The 22511-nt window shown below is 50.4% G+C and overlaps 1 non-coding gene across 1 annotated transcript; it reads left to right on the forward strand.

The window, feature by feature from the left end:
- Window positions 1-19407: 19407 nt before the first annotated feature.
- LOC125617869 lies at window positions 19408-19514 on the forward strand. Its single transcript, XR_007348990.1, has one exon. It is a non-coding gene; the product is annotated as a U6 spliceosomal RNA (small nuclear RNA).
- The last annotated feature ends 2997 nt before the right edge of the window (window positions 19515-22511 follow it).

The following is a 22511-nucleotide window of genomic DNA, read 5'->3' on the forward strand; positions in this document are numbered from 1 at the left end:
AGGCGGGAAGCAGAATGGGGTGCTATGGCACGCTGCCTTGAGCGGTGAGTTATCATGGCTTCCAGGATTGACAGGGAGTGAGACCACCCTCCACGTCTTTTCCATGCTCCCTAAAGCCTGATGTGGGTCGAGAGCCCTGCTTGGCCCTGGGAAGGACACCTCCAGGATGGCCCCGCAACCCCAAGCCTTCCTTGTATCTGCTTCCTGGCCTTTATACACATGGCGTCCAAGGTACTGTGTCAAACAGGCCTGCCAGGATCGAAGCACACACTGTAGTCTGCACACGGAAAACCACTCAGGGCTTTTGGTTAGACATTTTCCATGCACCTCAAAGAGTGCTTTGTTGTAGATCTGCACAAATACTTCTCCAAAAGGGAGAAAATATTTTTCAATAAAATCATTCAGAATTTGTTTTCAAGGCCACTTTGAACGTTGGTGATATGTTTCCTAATACTGTACACAAAGAGAATATCACGGAAGACTGAAGTGATTATCCATGACAATTTAAGGTGGGCATATGGGTTCCTAAGGGATTCTTAGAGGATTCACGTTTCCTAGGCTGGACTCCTACCTAGGTAGGGACAACTGTCAGGCAAGTTAACACCGACACTTAGGTCTCATTTCACATAAACACATGCTTAGCCTGTGCACCGACGGTATCTTCTTGGTTTATATTTCTTAATGCTCTAAGGATAAAGATGTTTTGGTTTTATAACTCGGCTTCTTTAACCCCACAGCTCCACTCTGCTCCTGCGTGGCGCACTGCATGAACAACAGGGTAAGTGCAGAACGAGGTGTTCTCGTGACGTCTGGACCGCGCCTTGGAAGGCAACTGGGCCTGGGGCACCCTGCTTTCCAGAGGAGTTTGCCTTAGATATACGTACTGCTTATTCCGAAATACTAAAGGACTCAGCCTTCTGTCCTCAGGCAGGCAGGTAGCACTTAAACGGCCTCTTCTTGCTCATCCACTAAAACTCTGAACTCTGCTGTGTTTTTCCCCATCAAAAACAGTAGGAAGGCCTGACCCCTGTCTGACCCCGGAGTGCTTTAAAGATGGGATTCTATGGCGTTCTACAGGAAAGGACAATTATCTGCCAGAAGAGGCCGGCATTGCTGGACTCCAGTCAAGCAGGAGCAGACAGAAGTGTTCCTAACACTACCATTCACAATTATTTTTAGAGTTAGCGTTTCCTGGTAACTTTTGTACCTTCCATGGAATGTACTGCAAAAGCACACGCGTGTTCCTCTTCAGGTAAATCAATGAAGAAAAGTCTGCATGAAATTAAAAGCTATAGATAAATATATGTACCCACCTACCTGGAAAAATAACTGTTGTGTGGTAATGTGTCCCATATATTTTATACTAAATCACTATTTGATTGTCTTAAGACCTTCATTTTAATTGAAATATTACTTTAAACACAGGGTGCCTCCGAGGCCAGGCAGGTAAGTTCCACGTCTAGCACAGCAGCGTGTGGCAACGTGCATCGGAACTTGGATTCTGAATTCCTCCTTCTGAGTTGCCCTGGCTCAGGCCCGATCGAGGGCAGTGGCTCATTCCCACTGAGGCCTGGAAGCTGCCTATGCCAGGGGTTCGGCGATCCCCCTCCCATCAGTTTGCTGGGGGAAGATCCACATTTCCCAGCGGTGAAGCCAAGACACCGCAGGATTAAACTTGGGGGAATTTCATTCCACTGCGTTGATACAAAGCTGTGATTGATCTGTGGGGCTTCCACACCCAGATGGACTCCATCACCCTGGGACTCCTTGCTCCGCAGCGTCCGCCCTGCAGTGCTCATCACCCAGTCTCAACGCAGCGTCAAGGTTTCTTGGGTTTCTAGAAACTGATTTTTAAAATCATTTGTGGCAAAATAAGCTAAGGACACTGTGCTGCAGATGTAGGGTCAGGACAGTGGTGCCTGCTGTTTACAGTCGACCTGGGGTGGGCAGGCATCCCAGAGCCCCTTCCCTGCTGTCTCAGTCTGTGCACAAGAAACCAAGGCTAAGGCTACTCCCTTGGTATAAGTGACTACTTATTCTGAAACACTGAAGGACTAAGGCCAAGGCTCTTCCCAGCACAAGGAGACTTTTTGTAAATAGTTAAAAATAAAATTCGATTTTGAAAATGCTGAACCCTCCTTAAAGCCAGAAATGCCATATGCTCCTGAAAACTCAGACAAAAAAGCCAACCAATAGAAAAAAGGTCCTTAGTTTAGAAAATTATTATTTTTTATGCCTTCTGCAAAGATGACTATGATTTGTTGGGAGAAATAATAAATATTCAGTACATGATTTTAAAGTTATAACCAAGAATGTTGCCCTATCTAGATTATCTAGGTTATACATTCTGCATTTTTATTAATTTATTTGATATTGCAACAGCTACAAATATGAGTTCAAATTGGAATGTGGGCAGACTTTCACAATGCCAGTGGCAGGGTGGTACCGAGGTGTCTCCCTATCGCATGGGCACACACAGCCCCTAACACAGGAGAATGGCACCCTGGTACTGAAGCAGCATTGACAGAGCTATTCCATGGATTTTGAAATACGGTTCCAGAACTAAAACTGCTGCAGTCACTGACTTATTAAGCTCCATTCCCACCTCCCAAAATATTGTTCCACTTTGTGCCTGTCCCTTGTAATGATTTTATAAAGAAACCCTATTATATTAGACTGCAGTATTTCCTTTAAAAATAGCATGCTTTTGAGTGTTGAGATTTGGACTGACGGGTTTCTAGTGTGCTCACTCAATGCCTGTATCTCGGAGCACGGAGTCCTTCAGGTCTGAGTGCCAGGTCAGGTGGGCTACTTGTGCATATGTTGGTGCACACAATGACCCTAATGACGTAATAAAATTTGAAATCTGAGCATTAAAATAATTACAAAATTAAAATATCTATTATCCTAACATAAAAATGTTGATATTGCATGATCAAACATAGGCTATAAAATTAGTATTGGGGATAAATGTGTATTTTTGAACTTTTGGAAATATATAATATTGGCAGTTTCTCACAACTCACTCATTTTAGATATATGCATGAATATTAGACTGTTTTAAAGTAATACTGTGTTAATATAATACTCAATATGGTTTGTATTTATTTCCAAGTATCACAGCTAAGGAGGAAAGAAAGAAGAGATTAATCCCAGTTGTAAAAATTGGTTATCTGTATAAATTGGCCCCACAGGGAAATTTTCCAGATTGGTTTTCTTGTTACTCGACAAGATCCAGTCAAAATCATATTTGTCCCCTTGTCATGTTACTTTAGCAGGGTGAGTTGAGCGAAGGGAACAGGTGCCCGCGCATATCGATCAGCGATCATGGCAAAGCGCTTATTAGCTGTGGAAGGGCACAGGAAGGCGTGAGGGATGAGCCGGAGCAGGAGCGCCAGGTTATTGATGACGGTAATAACCGAGCTCTCGGGGCTGCGCGCACCGAGGCCGTAAAGTTTGCCAGACGAGCACATCAGTATAGATATGTTGAGGGGGAGCGACAACATGAAGAAGTATGGAGCACAGCTTCTCACCTGGCAGAGTTATTAAGGTCCACTGCAGGAAGATGAACCGTTTCAATATGTTAAACACTCGAGGCTGCTCAGGGAGAGTCGCTGTCACCGGCAAGGCCATTGTTTGGGGAGCTTTTGTTTTCTCTTTTTTTCTCTTTCTCCTTTTGGAAATTTGAATTTGTTTCCACTCCAGCAGCACCTCTGCATCTCAGCTCTGTGCACGGGCTTGGAAAGAAAAGCAGCACAGCCCTTCTGCACGAGCTCGGCTGGCCTCTAATTTCTGGGAGTTGCTGATCAACTTGTAAGTCAACAGGGAGCCTGCGGTTAGCTGCGCCGGCTGTATTTTAAATATTAATTTGCTCATCCATTTGCTCTGAGTCCTCCGTAGCTAGCTTCACTGAGCGAAAGCCCTGCCGTAGGATTGCACTGGGGGTGCTGAGCCTTGAATGGCTGTGCGTGGAAGGAAAGCACACAAGCAGACATTCAGGTTTAGCCAACGTAATTTGGAATCAGAATGGGCAATTTTAAATTACCCCAATGTCATTAATTTGGGAGCCACAAAAAGTGAGAAAAATAAAAATTCTACATCTTGCTGGAGTACAAAGAGCTCTAAATTGAGACAGGCAACTCTCAATATAAATTTTGCTTCAGGGTTAAACTTCCTTCTTCTGAGGAAAGGTCACGGCGTGATTCAATGCTTTTAATCCTACTATAATGTAATGACATTTTAGGGGGGTTTGCAAATGCACACTAAGCTGCCCCACTTAGAACAGTATTTGATTTTAGTATCTAAATCAGCCCTCTCTGCTGCTGTTGGCATTTGTGTTGAATAACACCTAGACGCAGGCAAGCAGCCACATAGAGGTAATCAGGAGTCATCACCACGGTGAGGACGGATGCCCACCGACCTCTCCAGGGACCACCTCTGCTGTCCTCAGATTCTAGCTCCCCCTTGCCAAGGAAACAACCCAACATACCTGTATGCCATGGTGGCTTGTCCGCTTACAGGGCTGCCTGCAAGAACTGATTCCTTCACAGGTTTTCATTACTTTATAAGCTGTTGTTTCCAAAGTTACCTGTCCCGCAATCCAGCACAAAATCTGACATTTCGTGCATGGCTCCACCCTCGACCCTGGCTGCCAGGCTTGTCTGGGTCTCTTACTGAATGTGTGCACGTGAAGTCTCATGTTGTGGGTCTCCACGTGTGAGTTTTGACAAGTTAGACAAAAGGTCATTGTGATCTGCGCCAGCACTCGGTATTGCTCTTTTCCTTTTCCTAAAAGAATAATCTGAAATTTGAAAAAACAACCTGAAAATAATGGAGCCAGTTTGCAGGACATGCTGCCCGATTTAGACTAGAGATCCCTTAATTCCGTTCTGTCACTGAGGTAGAACCAGTCCAAGGAGTCTATTCCGTGCTGGCCACAACCCCATATAAATAAACCAATTTAACGCCATTTTCTGTCCTAACAAAAATAAAACGTGTCCCTGCTCAGTGAACCCGAGACCAGCAACTCTATTTAAACATGTTTATCGCTGGCATCACTTAACGGCGGTGTAGACGGGGCCTAGGAAGGGACCCCTCACTGCAGTGTGGAATTGTCTAATTAAGGCTCCAGCCAGGAGAGCCAGGTGGATGGATCACCGCCATTAAGCAGCGGCAATTGCCAGGTGGTTAGAGAGCAAGGCGCAGACTGGGTGGGGTGGGCCACAGTCCTGTGGGCAGTGGGACGAACACCACTGTGGGTCCTCACAGGCACTGAACAGTGGCACGGCATCTTGGTTGAGTACAGCATGCCTAACAGAGCGTCCTCGCCCCCGTGGACTAAGGTGATGGGGAACTCACTGCAAAGCGTCCTCTCGCACGTGGACTACAGTGGTGAAGGGAACGCTGCAGTGTCCTTTCCCACGTGGACTATGGTGGTGGGCAGCTCACTGGCCTGCTGCAACATTTGCTAGACCGACCTCCCACGGGACTAGGGTGGCTTCCACCCTTGGGTGTTCAAAGATCTGCAGGGTGGGGCCAGGCCTCCCTGCCCAGCTGCTGCCCCTCTTCTCTGGGACGGTGGCTGCCTGGGTGGGGTTGCCATCTCTCCTGGGACCTGATTGCCTCTCCATCTGAGGGTGATCCCCACCTGTACCTTACCAGAGTTTTCACAGCTCCATTCTGGGCTCTGAGGATGTGGGGCACACAGTAGGAGATGAGGGATCTGAGCTGAGCCATCAAACCTGCAGGACAATTTCACAGTAACACCACTGTCCCCTTTTATAGGTGAGAAAACTGAGGCCACCTTCTCTTTTACCTCTGCCTTCAGGATCAACCTTGTCTGACTCTCCAGCCCCAGAAAGCATTCAACTTCCACTAAACCCTTTCCTCTGAGTGCGTCTCGTCTACCAGTCTGTTTTCGGCAGTGTCCTGTAAATATTGCAATAGCATCACCTGAGCGTACGTCTCCCCTCAGCTGGGTGCCTCCTCCACCCGGCTGGCCTCCGTTAGGCCTGACACCCGTAGTTTTCACAACTCGAATCCAAAATCTGTAAGAGGAAAATTTTTAAGATCTAAGAAAGTCGTCTCCCAAGTATTCTGAGAGTCATTGATCTTTCTCTCTGCACTCGGCCACTTTCCTTAGGAAGAAAGCAGGTAGACGGCTTTTCCACAATGGTTTTTCTTTTCTTTCTTTTAGTGGTTGATGGACCTTTATTTATTTATATGTGGTGCTGAGAATCAAACCCAGGGGCTCACACATGCCAGGCATGTGCTCTGCCACTGAGCCACCACCCCAGCCCTACAATGGCTTTTCTTAATATCACATTCTAGTATAAACTGCTAGTGGCTCTGGCACAGCCACTTTGAACTTGGTTTGGAGACCATCCTGCCAGTCCTTGTGCACGCTCTCTGGGACCTTGCAGGAACACACACACACACACACACACACACACACACACTCACACACACAATGTGTCCTATGTGCCCTTTCCACCTATTTTATCCAAAGGACCGGCGGCTCGTTTCCCAGGAGTCTGACAACTTTTTCTGTGGACTCTCTTTATAAGCATCCAGTTCTTTCCAATTCCAGTTCTCACCCGCCCCACCCCGAATGGCGCTTGTCATTCTGCGTCTGCTTTCCTGGGCTCCATGGATTGCTGCTTTTCCCAGGGAGGACAGGCGGCTGACACCACTGACAAGGTGACAGAACCCCTCAGAGCCTGGCCCAGCCCCTGGCACCCACACACCCCTCTAAGGTGAGGGTTGGTGTTCTGGGAGGTGCTCCCAGCCAGGGGAGCCCGCTGCCCACCTGCGCAGCCACCTGAGCAGGCCACCCCTGCTAGAGCTTCTGCCCTGCTGGGACACCACTCTGAAGCCTTGCTGTTGAGAGGAGATGAGTTGGGTTCTGCTTCTGGACAAACCCTGACCTGCAGAAGTGCTCTGACTCACCGCCATGCGGCGGGTCCCCTCGATGTCTCTCTCACTCCTTGGTAGGTGCAGCATGCCCTATTCTGTGGGGTAGCCCTTCTACCCAGTGACGGGTACGACGGGATCCCTCCGGTTAAACAATAGAAAACTGGTTTTATTTTCTCTTTTCTGTGCTGGCCCAACAGTAAGCCTGGCTTCTGGTCTCAGACCTCACATATGGGGACAGTGGAAATGGTCCTTTAAAGAAGGCCAGAGGCAAGTAAAGATTTCAAGGAAAAACAAAAACCAGACCCCAAACTTCAGTGTTTACATGGGCTGGAAACGGACCACCCTGAGATGGAACCCTCTGTGGGCACTTGCCAGCGGGAATGCACGCTGCCCGCACGGCCTGGTCTGCCCTGTGGTGGAATGTGCCTCCTGCCATGTGTGCATTTGGCGGCTGTGCCGGGCGGCGACCTGTGCAGGGCACCTTGCCATCTCGGCAGATGGTGCTGGCCCGGAGTTTGCTCACACATGCTTCTTGAGGGCAGCTTCCCAGCCAGAGAGGCTCTTGTTTGTGAGAGTGGAGGTCTGCTGGGGACCCTGGGGAGCCTGCTCGGTGCCCACACCCCTCCTGTGTTTCCATCAGCAGCTCGCGGTGGAGACCACTGGACAGGCAGAGCTGGGAGGCTCGGCACGAGGCCTGTCTCTGGTCTTCAGAGTCCATAAGTGACCAGGAGGCGCCTGCCTCCCTGCGGGCCTCTCACACTGCAGTCCTTGGGGCACAAGGTCAGGAAGGGGCCGGGACTTCTCAGCCTGGCTTCCTGTCCTGGTTCCCAGGTGGGGCTGCACCTCTGAGGACTGCCCCTCTCCAGAAAGCCGGCCTTCCAAGGCCAACACCTGCTCTGCCTGCAGCCTGCCGGTCTGGAGGCAAACCCTTCTGCCTCCACACCCGCTGTTCTGTCCTGCTCAAACTGAAACTGATTTTCATTTAGTTTTTTATTTCTCTTCTTTCTCTCCTTCTCCTCCTGCTCTTCCTTTTATATTTTTAATTTTATTAATTAATTTTTTTTTGGAAAGATTAGACTCAGGAGGTGAAAGATGGATATATTTTATCCACTTAAGGGAAACATGAAGGGCAGAAGCAGGATGGGATTTTTGAAGGGTTCTGAGGACATATGTGCTAACGTGCCCTCCAGGGGTTTTGCACTGTGAGAAGAAGTGAGACTAATGGAGTCTAGTGCCACCGACGTGGACAACACCTGCGTAGTGAACATGAGTCCTGTGCCCCTGCTAGGTTCAGGGGGCACCCACCACTCTCTCCCAGTTCCTCTTCCTCCTCTCAGGGGGCTCCAGGACATTCTCCACTGGCCCAGCCCCTGGCACCCACACACCCCTCTAAGCGGAGGGTTGCCTGCATTAATATGTAAACATAAAGAATTTCCCATCAGCCTTCTTAATCCTACATTCTGGATCTTTCTAACACTATTTACAACACTAGGTCCTTCATCTGTGTGCTCATCACTGTCTTTCATGCTTTGGGTGACCATTTACAGCCCACTGCAGGCCAAACACCCAGTGCCAGAGGCAAGGGAGGTGTCCAGTCCCCGCCCTCTAGGAGGTGGTGCTCCTGGACTTAAAAGGAGCTGGGATCAGCCACAACAGAAACCTGAGCTGATACACATGTTCACGGAGAGGTGTCAATTACTGACAAGTGCTTAATGTGTTGGCTTCTTAGATTTTTGCATGTTAATAGGGACAAGTCCTTAAGGAAAAGGAAGTAATTTCTAATGGTGGGAACTCACTTAGGGTGTTAAGGATGAAGTCTAGAGGGAAGAAGGGCTTCTAGCTGCACCCCAAAGGCTGTTCTGGTGGATGCTCAGTAGAAACTGAAGACTGGATTTTTAAAACACAAAACCATTTTAAAAAAGATCATTCCCTCTGTCACTGCTCCTGGCAGAGTGAGCTGAGTTCTGGATGCTGCTGCTGTGTCCCCATGTCCTGGGTTTGTGGGGGTGAGACTGCAGAGGACAGGAACTGCTCTTGACAGGCACCGTGCCCTGGCCTGCCTTCCTCACATCCAAGGGCTGGTTTACCGAGTTCTTATTCATTAGATATCTTACACCCATTTTAAAGGTGAGGAAACTGGCTGGGTAAGTCGTGAAAGGTCGTCTTGTCTCCCAAGAGTGTGCCAGGCCCAGGATGTCACTTGTGATAGTTTGGCCTAGAACCCTTCAGACTTCACAGAGGGCGTTGCTAACAGAAGCCTAGGCACCACAGGGCTTCTCCAGACCCTGGGCTTCTGGTTAGTGACCCCAGAGAGGAAGCACATGTTCTCCCAGACCCGTCACAGAGGAACCTGCCTGTCTGGGGTGACCTCCTTCTGAGGGACTCTCTGTGAAGGGTTGGGTGCTGGGAACACTCCCCAGCTGTCCAGCCCGTGGTGACCACGCTGAGTGCTGCTCTCCTGCAGCTGATGAGCTCCTGTAAGCGGTTCCGTTCTCCTTCTGGTTTAGGGAGACATGACCCCATGTGGAGGTCACAGCCCAGAGCGGGGAGTGGGCAGGGGCTGGGAAGAGCTGGAGGGTAACGGCCACAAAATCCCAAAGGAGACCGAGGCAGAGCAGGCCACCTGCTCCTGTGGCCGTGCCTGTCCTCCTCGGGAGGGTCAGCACACTCAGGCCGCCACACAACCCAAGCCCCAGCAGAGGCAGCTCAGAGGGTGTGTCACACCCTACGTCAACGGCTGCTGAGGGAGTCTCTTTAAACTGTAGTGCCATGCGATGCTCGTTGCTTTACTTTCCGTCCTATATTGAAGATTCTTTAAAAGGAGAATTAAGTATCACCTCAAAGCATCCAGGGTTTTACTGATTCGGTCATGTGCAAAGAAGTTCCCCTCTTAGGAGTGCATTCCACAGCAGCATAATTAGTGTAAAGGAATTTGAGTGGTAGTGAGCTCAGTTGGGGGACTCCCTTATTACCCAAGATGTTCCATTCCTCTTTATGAGGAAGTCAGGCTAGGTGACCTAAATTAGAACAAAAATCTACAGTGAGAGGATCGGGTTCAGAGAGAAAACGTGGCCTTCTGAGCTTTGGGTTGTGGGAAGTTGGAATCGCTCCTGTGTCCGTTGTCTGTGAGCTGCATGGGGAGAAGATGCCTGGGAAACTGACCCGAGGGCTGCTCCTACTTCCAGTTGGACACCTGGGAGGACTGCATTCCTAGTGCAAGTGCTTTGATTCCTTCTCCTATATAAGCCATTTCCCATAATCCATGGCTCTTGGGTTTTCACCCGGTTCCTGTACATTTCTCATTGTTTTGCTTAACACAGAGCTTTGAAGTGTGTAAGGCAGGGAAGGGTAGACTTGGAATCACTCCTGGTGCCTTTCTAAGCAAATCGAGTAATGAAATTCAATCAGCAAACCTGGCTTTCAAGACCCAGGGCCGTGGCTTCATTTCTTCAGTGGCCCATTGTTTATGGGGGGCCTGAGGAGGCATGGCAGGTGACTGTCCCAGGAAGGACTGTGCTGTTGTGAGCATGTGCAATCCTGTGCCTGTGCTTTGGCCAGGTGTCAGAACAGGAGCGGGGTCTGCCTTTCCCAGGTGTGCAGCACACATGGCGCAACTGTTACAGAGGACAAAGGCAAACCTGCCTAGGTCCAGGTCTCTGCTCTAGAAGCCACTTCCTGTGGGGACCTGATGAAAACACTGAATCCACATGATTCAGATTACTCTTAGTGATATGAGGATGTCAGTATCCACCTAGGATATGCTGAGGAGGCTTAAAGGATGCAGAGCAGTGCAAACAGAGGCAGCCGAGGACAGAGTGGTGCAGGACCCCGGGCTTCCTGTTCCCAGGCACCTGTGTCTCTGCAGGCCATGTCACTGGGCTCAAGCTCTTTCGACATCCTGTTTGTACAGCTGGTGTGACAGTGATGAGCCTGCTGTCATGTTGCCCGAGACGGGATGACACCTTCGGTACAGTGCTCCCTGGGAACAGAGCCATGGTTTGAGCAGTGGCCCCAGGTGAATCCGGAGTGCTGAGTGGTCTGTGAGCCCCACAGATGAGCTCCGCGGGAGTTTATGTGCAAAGCTAAAAGCAATTTTGCTTATGAAAAGTTCTAAATTGCTGCTGATAGTCCAATTAACTTCCCTAAGAGGATGCATTCTTAATGGGAGACCAACAACTTTCTAATGAAGAAGGGGGAGCTCCAGCCCAAAGGCTCCTTGCTATACCTGGCTTTCCTGAGCCCCTGCCTCTGGCAAGGAGCAGCCTCATCTGGCCTCTGTAGGTGCTGGGTGCTGTCTGGGCCAGGTCCGTGACTTGGGTGAGGGTCTGATCCCTCAGACCCCTGGGTGCTGGCTACTAGTATTTGGCTAATGGGCAAAGTTTGTGTTATTTCAAAGCAGAGCAGATAGATTCACAGAGGGGGACGTGAGCACGTGCAGTGACTGCCTTGGGAGAAGGACAAGGCCAGGGCTAAGCCTTAGAACAAGTTTGACTGGAACGTGAAGAGGGTGCCCTCGGCGACCACTCTGAAGGTGGGTCCTGGCCCCACCCCCCTCCTCAGACTGCAGGGCAGCGCTGGGCTGTGGCTGACCTTGTTCCTGTCCCGCAGGGCAGGATTTCAGAGATGCCCCTGTCAGGGTGCGCTGTTCCCCAGCCCTCCACGAGCCGCACACCCCAAGCCCACTCCTGCACCTGGTCACGCTGCTCATCTTCTCTGTGAACATGCTGCTGTGTGATGAGGCGGCCTGAGGAGGCCGCCCATCCGTCTGGGTTTGATCCTTGCTGACACAGGAGCTGCCTGGGTGAGGCGAGGTCACCGGGGCGTTAGCCCTGTTGGCACACTGGGGCTCCTCCTAACCGCCTTCTGGAAGTCAGATCCGAGCAATGTGGGCCAACGTCGTGGTGGGGCACAGCAGGACACCCCATGGCTTCCTGCTTGGTGTGTTTCCTGTCTCGTGTGCACATTCTGGGCTCCAGGCTGTCACAACACAGTTCCCCTCCTTCTTCTAGGCTTGGAGATAGCCTTGAGTGTGGAGGGCTCTGTTACAAAATGTCATGACACAGCCTCACGGTGTTTCTAGCAATTTCACAGTGTCACTTTGTGATTATTTCAGGACCATTTTGAAGCATGACTGGAGAGAACCGTGGCCCTCGGTGCATTGGGATAGAAGCCGTGAGCAGGAGCCACAGAGCAGCCAAGGAGCAGGCAGGCCAGACACAGAGGCCTGTTCCAGAGTCAGGGTGCAGCCAAGAAGAGGAGGCTCAAGTAGCACCATGTGCAGAAGCTTTCTCCCTCTGAGATCCAATCTCAGAGCACATCTTCCACATGGCAGCAGGGACCTGTCCGTTCACTCTGAGCTTTTGTGGGACATATTTGTGAAATGTTGGAGGAGGGGACGGGAAGAAACCGAACCTCCCTGTTGCACAGGAGCTATTGTGAGTTACTTACCTTGCAAGTATCTTGAGACCTCACAAAAAAAGTCAATGTCATTTTTAATCCTTTCTGAACTTCATAAAATGCTTTATAGAGAACAAGTTCTCCCCAAGATATGGTTTATGCTTTCTGAGTAGCAAAATTTATATAGCTTGGTCTCTTTCCTAATTCTGTGACCAAATATCATGCAAGAGAGTTGACATTTTAATCCAAAAAGTGTAGTTTCGGGGATGTGGCTCAAGCGGTAGCGCGCTCGCCTGGCATGCGTGCGGCCCGGGTTGGATCCTCAGCACCACATACAAACAAAGATGTTGTGTCTGCCGAAAACTAAAAAAAAATAAGTAAATATTAATCCAAAAAGTGGTGTTTGAAGTCCACAAATCAGTGTGGCTGCTGGCTGGACCTTGTGGAGTACAGTGCAACCCGTCCCCAGCACAGGCAGGTTCCCGGTCGCAGCTGGACAGAGAGAAGCACAGGTGTAGGGTAACTTTCTCCATTATTAACCTTTTGTTTTTAGCTAAGTGTGCCCTGATATTAAAGGCAGATACAAATGGGTGAAATGGCTCTCATAAAATGCCCTGATCCTTAACCGACTTCGTCATCACCATCCAGGTCTAAGCACATACAGCAGTACCAGGGCAGCTCTGCCGGAGTCCTTCAAAGCCAGCGTCCCCTGGGTCAGGAGAAGCTTCAGTCTCCCTGTTGCTCCACTGGGACAGTCCGGCTGTTGCCACCCAGAGGAGGTCCGGGGCCTTCAGCTTCAGCTCCACCCTAAGGACGGTTCCACCTGCAGAGCCTCGGGCCTGCCTGGGCCTGCCATGCTGAAGTGGCGTTTTTCCAGAGACTCGGGCTGTGGGCACCTGCTTGAGAGGGAGGAGCCTGGCCTGAGGCTCTGCCCTTGCCCCAGGTGGAGGCCCCGGCCCTGCCCCAACTGCTCCTGATCCATCTGGGCTCTAGAGCGCAGGAGTCTCCGCCTGCTGGCAGCATCTGCCCCCGGAGCCTCGGCGACCGCACCTGCTGGCCTCAGCCCTCACCAGCTCGTCCTCCATTCCTTACCGCGGGGACGCGAGCTGGCCGGGCGGCTCCTGGCGTTTCCCGGCTGCTCTCTGGAATCTCCGTTTCTCTTCTTTCTGGCAAACCAATTTGACCTCCTTCTTGTGGGCCGAGGCAGAGGAGACAGAGAGACACTGGGAGGAGATCAATGTGCCCCTGACTAATGGACTTTCACTTGGATTAAAAAGCACATGTCGTAAAGCAGACAGTGATTAAATGAGAGCCGCGGTTCTGGTGCCAGGGAGGGTGAGCCGTCCAGGCTTCTGCACCCCCTCCCTCTCCCTGGTGGGTCCACGGGATCACGTATCTGAGCGCGCGTCCCTTCTCCAGGTGGGCCTGGGCTTCTGGGCTGCCGTCTGGTTTGCTGTGTTTTGCTTCTATTTTGCCTTCTTTTGCTTTTGGCAATGACATGTCATTTTAAAATGGAATGCCCATGTCGCGAGGAGCACCGCCCCTGGTCCTGTGCCTCTGCCGTGGTGGCGCCCTCACGCCCAGTGGGCTGTGGAGCAGTCTATTCTCCCAGCGGCTGTGGCAGCCTTGCTACATAGAAAGGCCCCTGCAGCCTTCCCGGAAACGCCAGTGGGTCAAGGAGAAGATCACACTCCACACACAGGGAATCACACGTCTCGGCTGCGCTGCTCCCATGAGGACATTTCCAAGAGGCACGGCGAGCAGAGCACGAGTCACAGCACACGATGTCCCTGAAGCCGTGTGTATCCATGGTCTCGTGGTCTACGTGAACTTCCACGTGCTTCTTACAGGCCAGCCTACCCACGTGTGGTAGGACACAGGCTCCGTGTGGCCCGGGTTACCTGCACGGAGCAAGAGTGGCGTTCCCCCAACTTCTCAGGTGAGGCCTGCCGAGCAGGTGGGCCTGTGCCCCGCTGTGGACACCAGATGGAGCACAGCGGCTGAGCTGGGGCTCTTGGAGATCAGGGGAACAGCAGAGGGAGAGGTGGCCTCCAGTGCCCACGGGCCTCACTACCACACTGCCGGCGTGGGCGTGCTCGCGGCCTTCTGCTTCTCCTTCCTGTGCCACAATGCAACATAGACCCAAGTGAACTGGGCTGGAGCCAGGCATGGGGCACTCTTCTCGGCCTCTCTGAGGGCCAGCTCTTATTCTTATGAGGAGTCCTCTGTGCTAAGCCATTGTCGTGACTGCCTGAGATGACAGGGCCACCAGGATGAGCCCTCGCCTGACCCCGGTGGGGTGCTGGGCGTTGGACCTCCACCCTGTGGGTCTCCTGGCTGTGAACCTGTGCTCAGTCTGCAAACAGTGCCCACACACTAGGTGTGCCGCTCTGAGACGTGCTTTAAATACGAGTCCTGTCTGTTCCACCAGTTGGTGGTTCTGGTGTTATCCATCAATAAACAAGTAAAACACCAGAAAGAGCACAGAGCAGGGAAAGGAGGTAAAATCACCATTAGGCCTAAATATTTTTATTTCCCTCCCAATATTTTGCATGAAAATATGAATAGCCTAAGATCTTTCTTACTAAAATGCTGCCTACAATACCTGACTTTTCCAGACTCCGACGTCGTATCTGTATCCATGACGTGAGGCTGGCTAGGGCATTCTGGGCCCATCTGAGGCTGTGGGACCATGGCCAGGGCTAGCTCAGGAACTGGGTCCTGAGTGCCTTGTCTCCTGGGCTGTGGCCTCACCTAGAGGCCATTCACTGACTCCGTGACATGGCCCCGGCTGCTGGTGCTAACACTCCGGGAGGCTTTCCAAGAGCCTGATTTGAGTCCACTCCTGTCAGCTGCGGTGTGTGATCCAGATTATCTAACTCCACACGAGAGCAGAAGCGATGGCCTCGAGGCTGGCTCCTTGGGAATCAGAGGTGCTGATCCAGCAGGGTCTCAGGCCCCTGCGCCTTGGCCTCCAGCACTTCCTGGTCCCGGGTCCAGGAACAGGCCAGCCAGCTGCCTTCCTTGTCTGAACTGAGCTTTGCTTCCTCACCTGCAAACATGGGAATTATTGTGCAAATGCACAAGCTCAGCCCAACAGAATGCCCCAGAGCACCCGTCCCTGCCCAGTCTCTGCATGCCCCTCCCTCCTGCCCTCCCCCCCATCCTGAAGCCACTACTCTGTAGGTGGGGACACCAGGCTTGACCTTCCAACCCAGAGCCAGGCACCCTGACCCTGTGGCTCCATTCTGGAGGGCACTTGGGGTGGGTTTCAGTGTCCAAGGTGCATTATTGCTGATGTGCTGTGACGTCCCTTGTTTTTAAGAACACTGGTAAACCTGTTAGGCTTCTGCTACGGGGTGCACGCGGTGGCTTCCCACCCAGGTAGTGAGTGCCAGAGTGTGACACCTTTTGCAGGGGGTACAAACCTACAAGGGGCGACCTTTGATAGTAGTAGTAAGTTAACAGCTTTTCCAGATTTGGCTCAACGGCTTTCTCTGGCCTCTAGACACTTTTTTTTTCCAGTCAAGAAACTGAATCACAAATGATGGAACTATTTGATAATCTGGGAAAAGCGCATGATTTTCCTGTGTTTCTAGAATGTTTGGACACACTTTGGTGCATTTATTGTAGATTTTTTCAGAAGAGCAATTGGATCACTGACACTAAATGATGAAGTACTTGACCTTCAAAAGTGCCTTGAGGTTGACAAAGCTTATTAAACACATTATCTGGTAAAATGACTAACAGTATGTAGAAGCAGCTTCCTGGTGTTTCTTGGTACCTGCCATGTGCACAGCTCGAGTTCTGGAACATTTCCACACCAGTACTCTTCCTCCTTGGGGAGAGCAGTGCTTCATTATCTGCCGGTGCAGAAAACGCACAGGTTCCAATTTCCTGTGTCTTGGGAACAGGGTTGGGCCCCGGAGGAGAAGGATGGGGGTAGAGCAGGGCTCCAGTCCTGGTCTGGGAGCACCACATCTATACCTGGGCGGCGTGCCTTCCCGCCCACAGCAACAGCACCTTGTCTACCTTGGATTCTGCTTCAGGTGCCTTGTCCCTGGAGGAGGGACTCGGGGAGACTAGTTTGTGCTCTCCCCCCTTACGTTGATAGAGAACTACTTTCTGATTGTAATAAAGAACGTTCCAAAGTAGGTTGTTTTCTGAGGGCGACAGAACGCATTACTTGGCTTTAAATCTCATTTTAATGAGGAGGAGGAATTCTGCAAAAGTGGGCCCGTCAGGTTCTCAGACTGTTTCTAATTAGAATTTAAGTTGGTTTTAATGTCAGTTCTAAAGAACCCGTGGTGGAGAATTACTAGCTACCTGCAGAAACACCATGCCAGGATGGTGCCTGGGCAGTCCGAGCCACAGAACGCATTGCCCTCAATTTTCAGGAAGCGAGAGTTTGGGGGGTGGGAGAAGGTGCTGGGGCGAGGGACGCCTGTGGGTGAGCCAGGTCCTGGTGATTGAATCACCTGCTTAAAAATTAAAGCAGCCATCATTGTCCAGAGGGGAAGAGGGGCAGTCATCTGACCCCGTGCCTAAGCTACTTATGTCCTCTTGCTGAATCACTGAGGCCAGTCTCCCAAACCTGCTTCTCCTCCTTTTAGGGAAGAGACAATTTCACCACACTGTCTCTGTAATGATCTTGGTTGAGAGTATCTTTTAGAAACACAGAGGCACAAAATCTGAAATCCTTCTTGAATGAGCATTGCATTACTGTTTCTTGATGGAGAGGTAAACAGGAAGTGAAATTTGCAAAAATTTCCCCAAAAGTGTGAAAAGAAAACAAGGAATTCCTAACTGCTTTCTACCTGCAGCCTGGCTGATTAGAAAAGCATTAAACTCTGGAACTAGTTTATTAACACTTTATTTAATCTCCTCGAGCATAGGATCATTTGGAGAAGTGAGCTAATTTTGTGATTGTAAATAGTACAGTCAGGAGAGTTGACATTAATTAAGGCAAAAGCATGTTTGTTTGTTTGTGAGTCTCTTTGAAAGGCAGATGCAGAGGGAAAGGCCTAGAGTTTCCAATGGCTAACAGGTGAGAAGACCTGCTATGGGTGTACCTGTGGGTGAGGTCCTAGGCCTTTCTTTGCTCTTGTATGTTCATCTATCAAACCAGGATTGAAAAGCAGCCATTCTGTGAAGATTAGCAAAGACCATATGACTTGCCTAACCAAATGTTTGGCCGTCAATGATCATGATGGTCATTTTGCAGGCAATAGACTAATGTACACTAGGGGCTTGTTAGATTTCTAAACAGTAGTTTAAAAAAACTCGATGAAGAATTATTCAGAGGATGGAAATTTTTATTTTATTTTACAGACACATCAAATTCAAACTACTACGAAAATTTATGTGGCAAAAAACCACAAGCAGCGAGGGAAAACGTCACGAGCACTAGATGGACATTTGTAGAAGTCAAGTTGCCCAAGACACAGATTGTACTGACCAAGGACCTCCGCTGGGGTCAGGGACCGCACTAGAGTGGGTGCTGTGCAGGCCATTCTGGACTGCTTCAACCTGGCCCTGGGCTTCATTGCTGCTGGGCCTCTGCAGGGGCCAGGAGTCTGCCCATCATCAATCTCCACCACCCTGAGGGCTGCTGAGGCCCTGGAGGACACAAAGGGAAACGGGGGCGGGGGGCGGACAACGTGGCATGAGGGAGGGGAAGGAGACCTGGGAGACCACATGGAAAGCCTTTCCCAGGAGGCCCCCAGTCACGGGGAGGAAGCCCTCAGCAAGGTCTCTGGGGGGAAATACGTGGCACGGCCCCCAGACAGAGCTGGGAGCCAGGGCAAGGGTCAGAGGCAGGTGCAGCTTCTTCAGGAAATCACTGTTGCTCTTTATTAAAAAAAAAAAAAAAAACTACCACTACTCCCCAAAATGATCTCAACCCCAATGTCGTTTTAACCTTATCAGTATTCTCCCTTTCAGTCCAAGAAATATAGACAAAAGTACCTTAGGTTCCAGAACAGTACTCCTTGATATTTTTATTTGCTTGTTATTTAGACATGAATGAATTGAATTTAAACAAGGATTTGAAATAGAACAATCATAGCCTCACTACCTCAAACAGGAATAGTGCCCTGCCATTTTCCAAACGTCACCTAATTTCAGTTTGAATTCATTTTCTTAAATATGTCAAGCTGATTGAATCAGGAATATCCCTGGAAAGAGCCCTTCCTCACACTGAGCTGTTATTTTCCAAACATAAAATTCATATATTTTCTCAACAATTCATTAGCTGGGGACCCCCTCCAGGGATGGGAAGCCTTGCAGGAAATTAATTCCTAAATGAGAACTTCCTGCAGAAACTTCTCCCACGTGACTGGCAGAGTTATCTAGGAAAGATGCCCTCAAATGCATGGTGCAAGTCAAGGAACTCACCCAAAATGTGAATATTTATCAGGGAGCTCTCCAGAAGAAGCAGCCAATCATCATTAGATCCTCTGGTGTTCATTGTAATAAAATTAATCTCGATTAATTCATTCATTATTAATCTTGCATTCAAATGCAATTCCATGGAAATTGCATTGTGATTTAGCAATTAATTTACATGCCAAGATTGAGAAGCATGCCCTTGCTCCTCCAAGGGACAGCTCCTCTCTTGCATCAGCATCCCCGTAGGTGAAGAAGACACGATTGTCTGAGATATGCCCAGGAAATTAAAGCAAATATCTAAGCAACACACGTGAAAGCAGGGAGAGATCTTTCCAGGCTCATGTCCTAAAAATAGCAGGAAATTTGCAGCATTCCTTAGGGAGGAGAAGCATACACACACTCCCAATGTCCAGATACAACTCCTGTCATAAGCAGTCAGTGGGATTTTAAGTGCCTGATTTCTGCTCCTCATCCCAGTGAGGTCTTAAATAAGAGCGTTTGTATAGAAATTCTGAAATAGCACCATAGGCCAGTGCACCGAGCCCTTCTCCCTTCTGCTCTCTGGATGGGGACACATGTACAGGGAGCCTGGTGAACGCTCATGGAGTTGTCCCTTCCTTGGACCAGAGCTCACAGGCTGACTGCAGAGTGAACTTTCTCATGGAGTCAGCAGACAAGGGTACATGAGGCCCTTTTAAGTTTTACGTAGCAAACTTCAGCAGCACATGTACTAAAACTGGAGCGATACAGAGCAGGTTAGCGTGGCCCCTGCACAAGGAAGCACACAAATTTGATCAGTGTTCCTTACTTTTTAGAAAAAAAAAATTCTCAGTATTTACTTCTCCAAACTCCTCTCAATTTATAAATGTTGTAAAATTCCTATTAATTCTCAGTAATGAAAGAAGCTCTATCAACAGACTGACGGCTGAGAAGCTTTGGTTTGTTAAAATGTGTGCACATCTGCAAAAGGGCTAAGGTTTCGATCATTCACTGCCTCTGAGGAAAACGCAGAACTCTGGTGCTGACCCTCCACTCTGCCCAAGATTTGCCGCTGCACCTATGCACAAAGGGCTGGCATGCTGCATCATGGAGGAGGAGGAGGAGGANGAGGAGGAGGAGGAGGAAGAGGGAAGGGGAGGAGGAGGAGGAGGAAGAGGGAAGAGGAGGAGGAGGAGGAGGAAGAGGGAAGAGGAGGAGGAGGAAGAGGAAGAGGGGGAGGAGAAGGAGGGGGATGAGGAGGAGGAGGAAGGGGAAGGGGAAGGGGAAGAAGAAAAATGCATGAAGTTTAAAACTTGGATCTAATCCCCAAACTAAGGGGATCACATGAGAAACAATGATCACGAGAAACAATGTTCCTTTGGGCCTGAGCAGCCCATTTATCTAAGGCACTGTAGGAAAGAGTCAGCACCTGAAGTATCAACCACAATTTCCAATTTGAATGGGGAATAAACCAGGCTTCTGTGTCCAGGTTAGGAAGCTCTGTGATGTGCTAACCAGGAGTCAGCGCCTGCTGATGGCGTGCACGGGTCCCCAGCACTGTCCTTCCACCCTCGCGGGGGCTGTCACAACGGAGCCCACCTGCTTTCATTGTGGTGCCACCATCCTGGCTCAGCAGCAGCTCGGTCTCTACAGCTGTTAACTGGGAATAATGCACCTTTCAATCAATCCTCTCATGGGCAAGCCTCAAAGAACAAAGATGTAGGACTATAGCTATTAACTCCCTTGAAGGACACTGAGGTCAGGAGCATATTTACAAAGAGAAATGAAAATGAACAAGATCGTCCTGACACACACTTACCAAAAATAGCCAAGAGCAATGCAGGTGTGGTCAGCGCAGAGCCTGGCCCTGGGGTTGAGGGGCTGCTGAGGGACGGAGCCGGCTGTGCTGCTAGGGCACGGGCAGCTCACTGCTGGGCAGGTTCTGATCACCTTCCAAACAGGCAGCACGTCATCCAAGGCAGGACCACCTCGTCGTCCTAAGGCACAGTTAGAAATGCTTCGTTGTCTATGAGGCATTATAAATTATTCGTATTTTTCTCTTTTTTTTCTAAATACTTTAAAAAAATTTTAGTTGTAGTTGAACACAATACCTTTATTTTTATTGTTTTTATTTTTATGTGGTGCTGAGGGTTGAACCCAGCTCCTCGCACATGCTAGGCAAGTGCTCTAGTGCTGAGCCACAACCTCAGCCCCTCTAAATGCTTTTTATAGTGTCTCTCTTCACATTTTCTTGGGATCAACTTCCACTATTTTAAGGTTATCTTTTGAATTCTAACATCCACCAATTTGCTATAATAAAACATAAAAATATATAAAGTCCTTTGAGTACGTGTGTGTGCTCATGCATGTGTGGAGTAAAAGGGACAGTGCCTCAGTTACACTGAAACCACACCCCCATGTGCAGTTGTCCAAGGTCCCATCTCGTCACCCGGGACGCTCCATGGAGCTCCAGACACATGTGGATGTTAGACCCACAAGCCAGCAGGCAGGAGGTCCCCACGATGGCCACCACAGTTCTGTGCTGCCTGGACTGAGCTCCAGCCTGAAGGTGAGATGTACAGTCCTGATGCTGGATTCTGATGGGATCCAGGGGGACGGGGCTCCAGCATCCTGATGGTCCAGTCCTCGGCTGTGTGTCCTGCCCAGGGCAGCCTGGAGCACCCCAAAGACACAGACCCTTGTGGAAGTGTTGCGAGAGGGCTCAGGGGCTGTGCAGGGACAGCTGCCCATGAAGGGGAGAGGACTTCACCCCCACCCCCAGGTCCTGGGTCCTGGAGGCTGCCCCTCAACGCAGCTGACCTTCACTTTCTCACGGGTCAACCCCACGGGACAGATTTTAGACGAAAGAAATCACCCTGCAGAGAGGGAAGCAGGACAGGAAGCTGAGGTATGGTTCACCCTTCTGAAGGGTCCATCAGTGACCAGAGCTGTGGATCGTGAGCAGTTAGGGACCCTGATGCTCTCTCCCCTGACCTCTCCTCAGGAAACTCACTGATATTCAGAGCCTCAGCTACCTCCCGGGAAGGACTCACGCTTGTGCCTGAAGCCTGAAATCCTGCACCCTGCAACCCATCTGTGCAGCGTGGACCCGGAGTTCCCCTCAGCAGTGTCAGCAATGTCCGGGGCAGGCCAGCCCCACCTGACCCTGGCCTCCCTCTGACATTGAGTTCTCTTCTAGGGTCCCATCTCAGTGCCAGGGTCAATGGTTGCCCCAGTGCCAGGGTCAATGGTCAGGGAACAGCGTAGTTACCGGCTTTCAAGGCAGGGAGAGGGACAGAGGAAGGTGTGAGGCTTCAGAGCTAGTGCCACCCAATATCCTTGAGTGTGGTGATGTCCCTGTACGCTCCAGTGTGACCCCATGGGCTGTGCAGTGCTCCTGGGGACATGGCCATCCGCAGGAAGGGCCAGAGACATAGGAAACAAACACACTGTCACCTCGTGCTGAAGCAAGGGTCAAGGCTGGGCCTGGCAGGAGAGCCGGAGCACACTCCCAGCCCGGCAGCACAGCTCTGAGAAAGGGAAGACGTCACCATGGGGCTCCCGGGAAGGGCTCTCGGGTGCTGCCCTCGGTGACTCGTGTTCTCCTGGGACAATAGATGCTTTGGGAGCATAATGGAGAATGCGGAAGGCAGCGATGGTGGAGGGGATTCTCTGAGAAGGTGGGAGTCAGTGGTAGAGAGGGTCCGGCTCTAGGGCACAAGGAAAGAAGGTCCCTGGAGAGGAGACCACAGGTGCCCTGTACAGCAGGTGCCCAGGCCAGCGCTGAACTGCCCTGTGGTTCTCAGCACAGCACAGGAGAAACCTCCCTG

Source organism: Marmota marmota, unplaced genomic scaffold (genome assembly GCF_001458135.2).
Source record: "Marmota marmota marmota unplaced genomic scaffold, marMar, whole genome shotgun sequence".
In the NCBI taxonomy this organism is placed as follows: domain Eukaryota; kingdom Metazoa; phylum Chordata; class Mammalia; order Rodentia; family Sciuridae; genus Marmota; species Marmota marmota.